Genomic DNA, 14,394 nt, shown 5'->3' on the forward strand with positions numbered 1-14,394 from the left:
TTTTAGCTGGTTCTAGTCAGTGACACAGTCGTTTTTAACAAGCCGGATACTAACTAGAACCAGCAAGAATTTCGGCTGAACTTACTAGGTACATGCAGTTCATCAAAATATTGGTAGCATTGGATCTCATCGCGTTATAATAAAAAATTCTTTTTCGTGCTACAAACTCATATATTTAAAAAAAACTAACAACTTCTCCCTTCGCGTCTTTTTTATGCACATCGGAAATTCCATCAGTAGAAATGAGCGTTAATAGAAAACGTTGTTGTTGTAGTACGTGCTTCTTGAGAGAAAATAATGCAGGAACGAGTCCTTCCAATTCCTCCTGATACTTGCAGTCCATGCTCACTTTGAACAAGAGATCAGTTTCGATATTGGTATCGTTGATAAATATTCGCTTTCCTCATATGATAAGACATTTGTTGATCGTATTGGAGCAAATATTTTGATAGCTTATGTAAATAAATTCTTTTGTTTCAGTTTGCACACATATTGTAATATATTTATTTCGTTATTTGAATTAAAGCAGCAACATTTATTTAACCACATTCGAACCGTTCGAGTCCAGCGTTTTGCCACAGACCAACAGACATAACACTTAAAAACAAAGATTCGCCCGTTTTAGCGGTCATTTTAAATATATTTGTAGTTGGGACTGTGGCCACATTTGAAATTATGGCGCCACTGTCATATAAACCAGCATACGGGGGATAGACCACTAGTGAAAAATTGCTCCCAAACCTGAGGGGTAACCTACCAGTAAATGAGTGTTTGGGACCGTGAATAAAAGGTGGAGCTAGTGTTCTGGGAAAATTGTCGGACCGATGTTTTTTGAGGGAATTCCCTCATAGTGTTATGTCTGTTAGTCTGCGGTTTAGCTTCATGATTGATCTGCTGTTGGTTGTAAGAGTGAGTTGATTTCTTATTTTGTAAATAGAAGCTGTTTTTTCTCTAATAAACGAATAAACCAGTTCTGGGAGCTAAATTGGGTCATTAAGCTACATATAGATTTCCATTCCATGCGATAAATTTGAGGTCCAATATACATAACATTATTTCAAAAAAAAATTCGCTGTAATAAGTAAAAACGTTTTTTTTGTTTTTTAATAAATCTTATGTAAACATAGACAATTATTCGTAGGAAAACTGCCATTGTTTACATCTGGCCTATCAAGACAACACCCAAAATGAAAAAAAAAACTATATGCATTGGATGGTGTTTATGTCAAATGAAAATAACCCTGCGAAAAAACCGGGAAAACATGTATTCATTTATTCTGACGGGGCATCATTTGTTGTGAAATTCGATATGTCAAATGCTTCTGATAGTGTCAAATCAAGACTGTCAACATATTTTTTTATTTTAAATTTAAATTTTATTTTCACGTTTCCTGAGTTGGAAAAAAACATTGTTGGGATCACGAAAATGAGCTTTTTCGATGTGACGTAGGATTGCATACGTAGGATTGCATAAGTAGGATTTTATTTTTTAAGCGCGTAATTTTTTGAATAAACAATTTTATGTCGATTTTTAACACATTCTTAGCGTTTCTCAACTGGGAAGTATGCTATTTCGCAAAAAAAAACAATATTTCGAAAAAAACATTCCGCGCGTCGCTTGCTATCGTTCTAAGGAATCGAAAATAACTTTGGTTTTTGGCTCTAGATCCAAAATTACTGGAGATAGATTTCCGGCCGTGGCTTCCTTTCAAAAAAACTACACAGAAACTTTCTTGTGCTGGAAGGACTTGAAAACATTATTTTTATCCATTATAATTAGTATCATAAATCCCATTTTCAATGATTTCGATTGATCTCTTCATTGCGTCAAATTTCTCAATGTTGACGTTTGACAGATAGGCCCTTTTCAAATGATTGGCTAGAATTCGTCTTGTTGCAGTGAGTAACCTACAGCAAATTCGAAAACCCCTCTGATAACGTCAAATGACAATTGCCTATTTACGTCATTCCCTAAGAGTCGATCTCCTTCCATGTTTACATTGGAATGTGAATTTTAGCAGATTATTGTAAAATTTCAATATTTTTTTAAAAATATGTAAGAAATGGACATCTTCCTTCTATTACTTTCTCTTTGATTGTTCTTAAGGTGAATCTTTCCAGCGAGCCGTAGTCCATGCTGTGGTTACTGTATCGGACATTGCACTTTTCTTCATGAACGGTGTGTACGTGAGTTTTGTTTTCCAAAGGCTCAGCTTGAGCAAAGTATTTTGAGAGCATCTGCAAAATATATTCTAGACGCTGCTGCATTTGCCGGTGAAGCAAAACTTGATACATTTCACTTGTAAGTCAAAGATCATATTGCGAGCTAAATTTTTAAATTCAAAATATCGATGCCATTGTAGGAGGCCGGAAGTGATATTGATTTTGTTCATTTGGATGTTTGACCGAGATACGCTAGTTTATACGTAAGGTAGGTGCTTGATTTTCTTGACCAGAACTATGCCCTGGTTTGTTAGATTTGGTAGAGTCTTTATTGCAGATCAAATATATGAATCGTTCCGGTCAGACAATCCCATTCAATAGACATTATCAAGATTGTAATTCTAGGAGAACTCTTGAGAAACTGTTATTTATTCAGGTCATTAGAAGGATTGTCAGTTCTGGATTGAAGTTCATTTGTTCCATCGTTCTTGCAAAGAAGTTGTACTCCATACTATTGAAGACATGATCGAAATTAAATGCTGCTAACATTGCGTTTCCGCGCTTGTTCAAGCTCGCAAAAGCGGTCCAATATAGGGCGATAGCTTCAAAAATGATTCGCTTTCCATTACAGCATTTTTAATTTATAGATAGCACCAGTGCACAGCGCTCCGATATATGAATTTAGCAGGCATTGCTTTTTGCTAAAACGGAATAACTTACTTTTTTACAATATGTTGAGGAAAGTTGTAGTTGTCAATGTCTTTTCGTTTTAAAGCTAGGGTGGTTCTAGTTTTAGCGAGAAAGAAATTTTTTAACAGATCTGAATTTGGAATTCCAATTTCCGATACGACAGAGACATAAATTCATTAAAAAAGTTAGTCTTAGACCCAAGCGGGGATTGCACAACAGATGGCGAGATGCTGAATTGCTGGTTTATACTGCGCGTATGAGCCGTTCCGGGAAAGTTCAAATCGTTTCATAGGTTTCTCGGCCTGAATGTCGCATTATTGCCGCTTTTATTTAACTGATTTTGGCTGCAACCCCAATCTCTGTCAGTTCATAAATTTTGAGGTTAGAACCTACTCAGATTCGTTTCAAGAAAAAAACGGCATTACACATTGGGACATGATATCTCTAATGTATATTTTTGTTAATGTTGTTTGACTCTTTACTTTAATAAGATTTCTCTGGTAGATTTGATTATTTTTTATGAGCGCTATGTTCTACCTGACCCGCAGCCAAACTGCACGGATGGACGAGTCAAAGTTGTTTTTGGGGATTCTCATTTTCCACATAATTATACTTAGATAAAAACTCTCTATATCTTTAAAACTAAGGATTTATTTATTTTTTCATCATTGTATTTACAGATTGTGTATGCTAATAGAAGAATATAAATAGGTAGATTGAAACGTACACATGTTTGTGCCTAGAATTTGATAAAGAGCGAAATGTAGATTATAACAAAATTTTATTGTACTTGTTTTACGAAATCATGTTTTGTTACCTGTTTAGTCTTTGAAGTGAAAAGATTTATATATTATTTTCCTGCTTAGCAACATTTCTTCGAGTTATCTACAAAATGATTCTGCTTTCTTTGTTTCAGCACGCAGGAATGGCAGTAGTGCCATCGTGAAGAGGATCCAGACTCGTTACTGTTATAGCAAGGTTAGTCTCTTATTTTTTTCTCGCTACGATTTGTTGGTTGTATAAACATGCTTATTTCACACCAAACATTATTTATAACTCTACTGCCGCTAGATAGATTCTAGTTATGCGATAAATACCTTGTGCTGTAAACTGTTCTAACTCGATCCGTGGTTGGTGTACTATGATTCTCTTTACACTCATTTCTTTGATCTCGGGCGTTCTAGCGTTATATGTGTATATAATAATAGATGATCCTGTTTTTCAGTTTACCAGAGGGTGCATACACATTCACAATAGCTTTTCTTTATGTCAAAGCTATTTACAAGGATCACAAACAATAGCGGATACATACATACATTCATTCTGCAGCCAACGTGTTGCAATGTGTGTTCTTGCTTAAGAGATTTTTTTTTCTCCAGGGCTTCCTACGCTACGAGACAAACAGATAAATTATTCATGACATGTGCTCAAGTAACTTTCTTTAATTGTTTATTCCTATCACTGCGTTTTCATTATAGCTTTGAGTAGTTTTGCTCCAAGTATATATACTAGCTCTAGAATAAGTCAATAAACGTCCCTAATCATGTTACTTAGAAACTACGTTGATAAAGCTATGATCCCAAATTCTGCTGAAAACGGTACCTTACTATTAAATCGAACCACCATTGTCCTTCTGTTGGCTGTTTTTCTAGCCAGAATTGAACGCAATCTGATTCGTCAACAGCCAAAAAGCATTTTAATCAAGATTTCGCAATTCTTGGCATAGCCTAGGTTGAGCGCAATGGGGAAACTTAAAAGAGTGGTCCCTGAATCAGACATGTTTGAAGAATGGTGATAAAGAAGTTCTAAACACATGTTAGGAAAACAGAAGCATTTGAAATCATATTCGTACACGGCTGACATTGACATTGACGTCGTTTGAGTGTGCCATATCATCCGAAAGGGAATGCGTTATTACGTCCGGGACAATATGATGCACAAGGAGTGCGAATTCAGATCTTCTGACGCATTTTTTGTCTAATTATAATCGCCCAGCCGTTGTGATGTACCTCTTAATGAATATTATGATACGCTGCCGGTTTTAGCACAGAGGATAGACATATAAGCTAGAACAAACTTTCCCGAAAAACCTGTGTAAACATTTAAATGAAAATGCGTTGAAAATCACCCTCGCATACAGGTTCGCATGCGTATGTCACCATTGTATCCAAGTTTGCACACAAGCCCCGTATATCGGTTACTGACCGATCGAAGCGCCGGCCAGTGGCAAGTTGCTACTTGCTGTTTTCATTTCAAAGCGACAGTTTTATTTCTTAAAGATGAAAATTTTACTGGTATGTCAGTTCTCAGTGGTTTTAGTGCGAATTTTGTTACAACGTCAGCAAAACCCGGTGCAGTGATTTATATTCTTCGTCTTGGAATTAAGAATTAATGCACCACTGAGTTTCTAGAGCCTCTTATTAATATCGTCGATAGCACAAAAGATGTATCACGAACACTTATGAGTTTGAGAAAAAGATAAGCATGTCGTACAACGTTGGAACGTACGTTACGTCATTGTTGTTTATCGGATTGCTTCTTAAATCCTTCGGAAAATTTTCTGATTATATGTTGTCAGTATATGCCTGAGTATGGAGGAATAGGTATTCTTCAGATATACTGGTCCAATCAATCAAACATAAAGATGCACGATAGGGTTTCAAAAACGCCATGTTTTGGCAGGATGATTGGAAACAGTCATCTTTCCATTCAAACATTTTTCAACGTCACAAAATGCTTAGTGTGGAAGCTTTCCGTGACTTCACTTTTTGTCGGTTTCGACAGCACTAGGTGCTAAGTCACTTTTCGCTTATCCGGGTTTGCCGCTTTCTCTGATTCTCAAATGCCAAAACAACCTAACTCCTGAGGTAGCAAAGATTTAATTCGTCGGAAAATTTTAAATCTGCTCATAATATTCGAATCTACGCTTTCTAAACTTTCTTTCTTTATCGTCTCGCTCTTGCTTGAGTACTATGGCTCTTAATATTAAAAATACTTCATATTTCCAGTCCCTTGTTAATGGAATGTCGTGGAATGTCGATAAAACAGAAAAAGACGAAAAGAAGTTTAATTTAGTTGGACCTGAAGGCTGCCAGATGTATTTTTGACATTCTTGACACTTTCAGGTTGGCTCTATGATGATTTCGAACGCATTTAACATAGTATGTCTCTGAGCTTCAGTCATCCAAACACGGAATCGTCTATGTAACGCCGGCCGAAAACTCGAAATTGCGCTGCTGCTTGGCGGTTGGAAATCCAAGCTCATAGAGTTTCTCCAATAAGCCGTCGGCAACCCAAATCCATAACAAAGGTGACAGAACGCCACCCTGAGGACAACCGCAAATACTCAACTTCCGTGACGAGCAAAGAATGCGAATACTAATCATTGCGTTTATCCAACCCGAGATACATGTGGATACCGATGCATCACCGCGTGTCGCATCCAGAATAGACTGGAAGGACAAATTGTCAAAAGCACCCTCAATATCTAGGAATACACCCAAGCTAGATTACTTGAGCGAGAAGGCCTTTTCAATGTTGTAAACAACACTGTGTAGCAGAGTGATCATGGATTTTCCACATTAATATGCATGTTGCATTTTGTGCAGCGAATATTCAACTAAACGAACGTTCCTGATGTGATGATCGATTATCCGTTCCAAAACTAAGTACTTAAGCTTTTTTATTTATTAACAGATTAAGGCCGAAGTGGCCTGTGCCGTATACAAAAGATTCCTCCATTCCACTCGGTCCATGGCCGCGCGTCGCCAGCCACGCAGTCTGCGAAGGGTCCGCAAATCGTCTTCCACCTGGTCGATCCATCGTGCTCGCTGCGCGCCACGTCTTCTTGTACCGGTCGGATTGCAATTGAGAACCGTTTTCACCGGGCTATTGTCCGACATTCTGGCTACGTGCCCGGCCCACCGTAGTCGTCCGATTTTCGCGGTATGACAGATGGGCGGCTTCCCCAACAGCTGATGCAACTCGTGGTTCATTCGCCGTCTCCAGGTGCCGTCTTCCATCTGCACTCCACCGTAGATGGTACGCAGCACTTTCCGTTCGAAGACACCAAGTGCGCGTTGGTCCTCCACGAGCATGGTCCAAGGTCTCGTGCCCGTAGAGAACTACCGGTCTAATCAGCGTCTTGTAGATGGTCAACTTCGTACGACGGCGAATTCTGTTCGACCGAAGTGTCTTGCGGAGGCCAAAGTAAGCACGATTTCCTGCCACGATGCGTCTACGAATCTCTCTGCTGGTATCATTGTCGGCAGTCACCAGTGAGCCCAAGTACACGAACTCTTCAACCACCTCGATTTCGTCGCCACCGATGCAAACTCGAAGCGGGCGGTTCTCATTCTCTTCTCGTGAACCTCTTCCTATCATGTACTTTGTCTTCGACGTGTTGATGGCAAGTCCGACGCGCTTGGCTTCTCTTTTCAGTCTGATGTAGGCTTCCTCCATCTTCTCAAAGTTTCGTGCAATAATATCAACGTCATCGGCGAAGCCAAGTAGCTGAACGGACTTTGTGAAAATCGTACCACTCGTGTCGATCCCTGCTCTTCTTATTACACCTTCCAGCGCGATGTTGAATAACAGACACGAGAGACCATCACCTTGCCGTAACCCTCTGCGTGATTCGAAGGGACTCGAGAGCGTCCCTGAGACACGTACTACGCACATCACCCGATCCATCGTCGCCTTCACTAATCGCGTCAGTTTGTCCGGGAATCCGTACTCGTGCATAATCTGCCATAGCTGAGCTCGATCGATAGTGTCGTATGCGGCTTTGAAGTCGATGAACAAATGATGTGTGGGCACATTGTACTCGCGGCATTTCTGCAGTACTTGACGAAGAGCGAACACCTGGTCCGTGGTAGATCGTTCGCTCATGAAACCCGCCTGGTACTGCCCCACGAATTCTCTTGCAATTGGTGATAGTCGACGGCATAGTATTTGGGAGAGTACCTTGTAGGCGGCGTTCAGCAGGGTGATTGCTCGGTAATTACAGCAATCCAGCTTGTCGCCCTTTTTGTAGATAGGACACACGACACCTTCCATCCACTCCTCCGGTAAAATCTCCTCCTCCCAAATCTTGGTAATCACCCAGTGCAGTGCTTTAGCCAGTGGCTCGCCACCGTGTTTTAGTAGCTCGCTTGGTATTTGGTCAACCCCAGCGGCTTTATTGTTGTTGAGCCGGCTAATCTCCTCCTGGATTTCTTGGAGATCCGGAGCCGGTAGTGTAATGTCTTCCGCGCGTGCTCCCAGGTGCGTTACCGTGCCATCCTCGTCGTCTGCTGCATCGCCGTTCAGGTGTTCTTCGTAGTGCTGCCGCCACCTCTGGATCACCTCACACTGGTCCGTGAGAAGATTCCCGTTTGTATCTCATGTCGGCCTGTGGTACGTGGCCCCTGCGCGAGCGGTTCTACTTCTCGTAGAATTTCCGTGTGTCTTTAGCGCGGTACAGCTGCTCCATCGCTTCGCGATCTCGGTCTTCCTGCTGGCGCTTTTTGGTCCGGAAAACCGAGTTCTGCCTGTTCCGTGCCTGTTTATATCGCGCCTCGTTCGCCCTCGTGCGGTGTTGCGGTGTTTTGAGCGCAAGCATACTGCAACCAGGTGGTGGTCCGAATCTATATTCGCACTGCGATAAGTGCGGACGTTTGTGATGTCCGAGAAGAATCTACCGTCGATTAGAACGTGGTCGATTTGATTTTTTGTTACTTAGTCCGGTGATCTCCAGGTGACTTTGTGGATATCTTTGCGAGGGAAAAAGGTGCTTCGGATTACCATTCCACGGGAGGCTGCGAAGTTCGCACATCGTTGGCCGTTGTCATTTGATACGGAATGCAGGCTGTTAGGCCCGATCACCGGTCTGTACATTGCCTCCCTTCCTACCTGTGCGTTCATGTCGCCGATGACAATTTTCACGTCTCGCAGAGGGCAACCGTCGTATGTCTGCTCCAGCTGCATGTAGAACGCTTCTTTCTCGTCGTCGGGTCTCCCTTCGTGTGGGCAGTGCACGTTGATGATGCTGTAGTTGAAGAAACGGCCTTTGATCCTCAACTTGCACATCCTTGCGTTGATCGGCTGCCACCCGATCACACGTTGGCGCATCTTGCCCAGCACTATGAAGCCGGTTCCCAGCTCGTTGGTTGTACCACAGCTCTGGTAGAAGGTAGCCGCTCGATGCCCGCTTTTCCACACCTTCTGTCCCGTCCAGCAAAGTTCCTGCAGCGCCACGATATCGAAGTTGCGGGGGTGTAGCTCGTCGTAGATTATCCTGTCACATCCTGCGAAGCCGAGCGATCTGCAGTTCCATGTTCCGAGTTTCCAATCGTGCTGTTCTTAAGCTGTTAGGTCTAAAACTCTTGGCTTCTTCATAGCTTGAGCGCCTCCCTTTGAGAAAAAAATTTCTAGTTATTTCTAGCCATGCCTTCGGGATATACCCGGTAACAAGACTGGAAAACATAATCTTTTTAAAGAAATATTTGAGATTATCGAATCTCTTTTGCAGCAGATCGGGAAAGATTCCATTTTTTCCAAGCGATTTGTATGGAGCTCATGAGAAACTCTTTCAAAGTAAAGCGTTATGTCTAACACCTCCTCTCTTTACTTAGCTTAGCTTAGGTAGACTGATCGTAGTGATTGACCGAATGAGTGAAAACGATCTTCGCAATAGTAATCGCCTACCCAGACATATGTCACTGAATGACATTCAACCGTCTAACTCGCTCGATTTTTGCAATCTATTTCGCTAGCATTTCAGCAGTGTTTTTTCCAACAAGATTTTCACTACCCGGCAGATCTCTGAGGCTGCCAGTAATGTTCCTCTACGTTCTGTAATGGCTTTCATCCAATTATTACGACTGCTACAATTAGCTCAGCATGCTCCAACTAAAGCCTTCATCAATTGCTGGACCAGATGGAATCCCATTTGTTGTGTTGAATAACTGTGCAAATATTTTGCTGGTTCGTTTGCCAATGCTGTTCAATGTATCTTTTCAGTCAGGAACTATTGCGGATTTATGGAAGAAATCATATATCTTCCCAGGTTTCAAAAAGGAGATAAAAGCGTTGTTTCGAACTATCGCGGGATAGCTTCATTATGTGTAGTATCGAAGCTGTTCGAAAAGATAGTGCTTGATTTTATCGCCCATAACTGCTCCGATTATATAGCGGAGTCTTAACACGGCTTCATGCTTAAAAGATCAACTTCTACTAACTTATTATTCTACACATCTTTCATAATCAATTGCATTTTTGAAACTTAACAGGCTTGGATTTAGTAGCTCTTTACTGAATTGGTTTCACTCATACCTTTCTGGACGTGAAATAGCTGTGAGAATTGGAGACTGCACGACCTCTCCATTCCCTGCTAACTCTGAAGTACTTCAGGGCAGCCATCTTGGTCCGCTTTTATTTTTACTCTACCTGAATTACTTAAATTTTTCGATAAAGTGTATGAAGCTATCATTTGCAGACGACTTTAAACTTTTCCACCTCATCAAAACTCTTACCGATGTTGAATTTCTGCAATCCCAATTGGACATCTTCATAAACTGGTGTAGAGTCAACAGGATGGAGTTGAATATCTCTAAATGCTCAATTATCTCTTTCTCCCGCAAACAATCCACAGTCAAATTTGATTATAATATTTCGCGGACTGTTCTACAACGTGTATCCTCCATCAAGGACTTATGTATACGCTCGAGTATGTAGTTGTTTTTCTACGCTCGAGTATGCAGTTGTTGTTTGGTCACCCTACTACCAAAATGATATTCAACGCATCGAAGCTGCCCAACGTAAATTTGTCCGCTTCGCGCATCGTCGCCTTCCATGGCGAGATCCGCTAAATCTTCCAAGCTACCAAGATCGCTGTAAACTCATCGATCTTGAACTTCTGTCTGTTCGTCGGGATGTTTCCAAAGCAACTTTTATTGCCGGACTACTACAATCACGAATCGATTGTTCTGACCCCCTACAGAAGCTGAATTTCGACATTTATCGTCGTAGCCTTCGATCCCATCTATTCTTTCGTCTCCCCTATGCCAGAACAAATTACGGCTATAATGAGCCATTCGCTAGTATGTGTCGTCTATTCAAAAGATGTTATGATGTCTTTGACTTTCAACTTTCCCGCGACTTTACCAAGCGATTGTTTGTTTTTTCCTTGTCTAGCTAGCTTTTGTCGTAGTGTTAGTTATTAGTTACGAAAATTTTAATGTTAGTGTTAGTCGTAGAAATAAGTTGTTAAATGTACAATTTAGATGTTTCTAATCTGTTGGTACAAAAGATGAGGAGGTTTTATGCCTTCTGGAGAATGTGTTTGAATAAAACCTAATTCCAGCGAGCTCTTCCCTGCTCCAAATAAAATAAAATAAGAATAAAAAATTAAATAAAAAATAAAATAAAAAATAATATTTATCGAAGGTAAAAAAATGAAATAGTCGCGAAAAAATTAATCGAGGGTAGTAAACAAACCGAAGATAAAACAGAAAACCGAAGCTTTACTTTGTATGGCGGATACATTAACAGTTCCATGCGCGCATCGTTTGTTCCCCTTCCCTGTCAGCATACAATCCACAGATTAAAGCAACACCTACCCGAATCGAAGCTGGGCCAGATTCCAACCCAAACCGCTGTCAAAATGTATGAATTGACTATGATTGGGGCTAGAGCTCGGCCCTGCCCTGGGTTCAATCCAAAACGGTATAAGGTGGTTCGTACGTCTGTTAGCACAGTGGGGAGGTAAGGGATAGGGGTTTTGTAGCAGAGGTGAATGGCGACATAGTTCGGCATCATGTTGCACAATAATACAGCTTTGCCTACCAGGTTCGCCAAATTGTAGAAGAAGTCGTTAAATTAATCCTTTAAAAACTACTAAACTTTGGTGTAGTTCAATACAATATAAAAAATATTCCCAAAAAATGAGGTGTACCTATTAATGGGGGACAGATTGAATAATAATTATTACAATAATAAATAAAATTTCTTGTAGACATGGTACAACGACTTTGTTTCTACTTACTTGGAGTAAGTGGTGTAGCCAGAAATTCGGTTTTGTGGGGGATTGACAATCAATGATTTTTCGAAAATATTAGAATTTCATGTATCTTTGTTAAAATATTAAGACTACAAACAAGAAGAATCAATTTAGGACAGCTGTCAAATCTCCTAAGTCTTACAAAAATATGAAAATGTTTCAAATTAAGGCTCTAGACAAAATTTTTGAAAAAATGATGAGATCAAATCCATCATATAAAGTTAACAAATATGAAAACTTTGGGTGATACAAAAGTACTTCCTATTCTGTTGCCAAATAAAAAGTCAGTAGAAGCATCTAGTTATCGACTAGTTACTTTCCTCTCTTCTCTTAGTAAATTATTTGAAAAACTAGTCCTAATTAGAATGATGTCACGAATTAATGAGAATTCTATTTTTCTGCATGAGTAGGTTGGATTTCGTATTTGACATTCAACTACTCATCAGCTTGTTAGAGTAACTAACATTGTAAAGGCAAATAACTCAAAATGCTATTACATTGGAGTTGCTCTTCTAGGTATTTAATAGGTTTTCAACCGTGTTTGGCGCTATCTGATATGCTACCCGTTAGAGCAGGCGTCCCGCAAGATCCAGATCAATGTAAATAATTCGGTACGATTTACGATAAGAATCTTATTTTCAAGGATCACCTTGACCAAATACAAATAAAATACATAAAATATTTATACCCTCTTTCGTCTTAAGTCCTAGTACACTTTTCGTCTTAAGTCCTAGTACACACATTTTAGCACGTTAAAAATTATATCGAAACACAGAAGGTTGTCTAATTTCACCAGCGAAGCGGCTGGACGGTACGCCACTTTGGAAGAGCTCTTTTCGGCGATAAATACACGAATGCATGCGGCAATCGGTTTATTGTATCCAAATACGGTTCTATGGAATCTGTGTTGAAGCAGGGTTCCAATTCGCAGTGATCGGTTTGGTGTACAGAAATTTACTTTCGAACGTATCCCTGGAGTATCAAGCTTCCCGTTGATTAGATTTGCGATAATCACTGCCTGTTGCATTTTTCGGCGACTTTGTAACGTGTCAAGTCCCAGGAATTGACACTTATCAGGATAACTGGGTCTCGCCATGGCATGCTTCTTAGTGTCATGCGAACGAGATGTTTCTGCACGTTCAATTCTAATGCATCACGAAACTTGATGTGGAAACCAGATCACTGAGGTGTTTAAAAAATTGAGCGGACGAGTGAACAATCCAGTGGCTTCGTTCAATGCGGATCCTTGAAGTCTTTAGCAATTTTTAAAATAAAACCCAATTGATATGAATCTTTTGAGATGATCACCGAGCGTTGCGAATCGAACGTCAGCTTCGCATTCAACTCCCATTCAACGCAATTCAACTTCAATTGTCAAAACGATGCCGCTAATGCTGTAATCGAACTTAACAGGCCATGGAATTCGATGAAACGTTATCACTTGGAATTTTGCATCGTTAATGACAGGTTCAACCAGTTTCGAAAAGCAATGCGATATCTTTAAAAAATATTGCTAACAGCAAGGGTCCTAAGTTACTGCCTTGCGGAACACCTGATTTATTTAACCCTCCGAAAGTCGCGCAAATGGCTCACTGAACGAACACCCGCAGCTGCTCTAAAACGATTTCGCTAGATTTTCAGAGCAGCGTGCACTCAGTGCACTAGCGCGACTGCCGGAAGGTTAAGAACTGCGATGATTTGCTGTCATCCAACATTGTAAAATAATCTACCTACAACAATATTATTAATACTTATGTGCGTCCAGTTGCACCGCGGATTCGTTTTCAGTACCACGTTTAAATTTCATTTTTGGGGAGTGCGATTTTTTTGGGAAATCTGTTAAATAGTTGGGACTTTTTAGAAGCCATTCTGATCACAATTACGGTCATCTATAATTGCAGAGGAAAGTGTCGTGTGGCATTTCTCCTCGACAAATAGGATACATGCCGTATCAAAACAGCGAGGGTGCGATTGAGGGTGCGAAGCTAATTTTTTTTGACGTCAGAATATCATTAAACGATCCTATGCGTCAGGTATAAGTTCTTAATATCAGAAACCATGACATAGGGTTTATGCGTCTATTTCCCTATATACTTAAACTGGTGATATGTATTTAAGTATTGGTTACTTCGGGCTATTCTTTCAGACCCTTACTTTCTTGAACGCATTAATTTGTATAGATGTCAATTTTAGAATGAAAACAAAAACTTCAGGGAATAAATGATTTTTTCTTCAAAATTTCAACTTTCGAAAATAAACCTAAGTGAATGGAGAAAACTTAAAGACCCCTACAAACACATACAGGTCGGACTCGATTATCCGGGGATTTCAAAAAAATCTCACCCCGGATAATCGAATCAAACTTTTTTTGCGTTATTTTATGAATTTAAGCTTCATTCGTGAAGAAATTGGAAATAAAATGGTCAGGATAAATATTATGGTAAATGTAAATGTACCTATGTTGGCCCTAGTCGATTTATCAGACTTTCAGGGTGTGACTT

The 14,394-nt window shown here is 40.2% G+C and overlaps 1 protein-coding gene across 4 annotated transcripts in view; it reads left to right on the forward strand.

The window, feature by feature from the left end:
* Positions 1 to 1,977: 1,977 nt before the first annotated feature.
* Positions 1,978 to 14,394, forward strand: part of LOC131679406 (mesoderm induction early response protein 1) — a 51,403-nt gene continuing 38,986 nt past the window's right edge. Inside the window, exons 1-4 of one of the 4 annotated variants that reach the window (XM_058960136.1) lie at positions 1,978 to 2,056; positions 2,122 to 2,302; positions 2,364 to 2,431; positions 3,770 to 3,831. The gene's annotated coding sequence lies outside the window, so the exon portion shown is untranslated. Of the gene's footprint in view, positions 2,303 to 2,363; positions 2,432 to 3,769; positions 3,832 to 14,394 lie in introns of all 4 variants that reach the window. The other 3 variants (XM_058960137.1, XM_058960135.1, XM_058960138.1) reach the window with 3 other exon arrangements.

Source organism: Topomyia yanbarensis, chromosome 2 (genome assembly GCF_030247195.1).
Source record: "Topomyia yanbarensis strain Yona2022 chromosome 2, ASM3024719v1, whole genome shotgun sequence".
Lineage (NCBI taxonomy): Eukaryota > Metazoa > Arthropoda > Insecta > Diptera > Culicidae > Topomyia > Topomyia yanbarensis.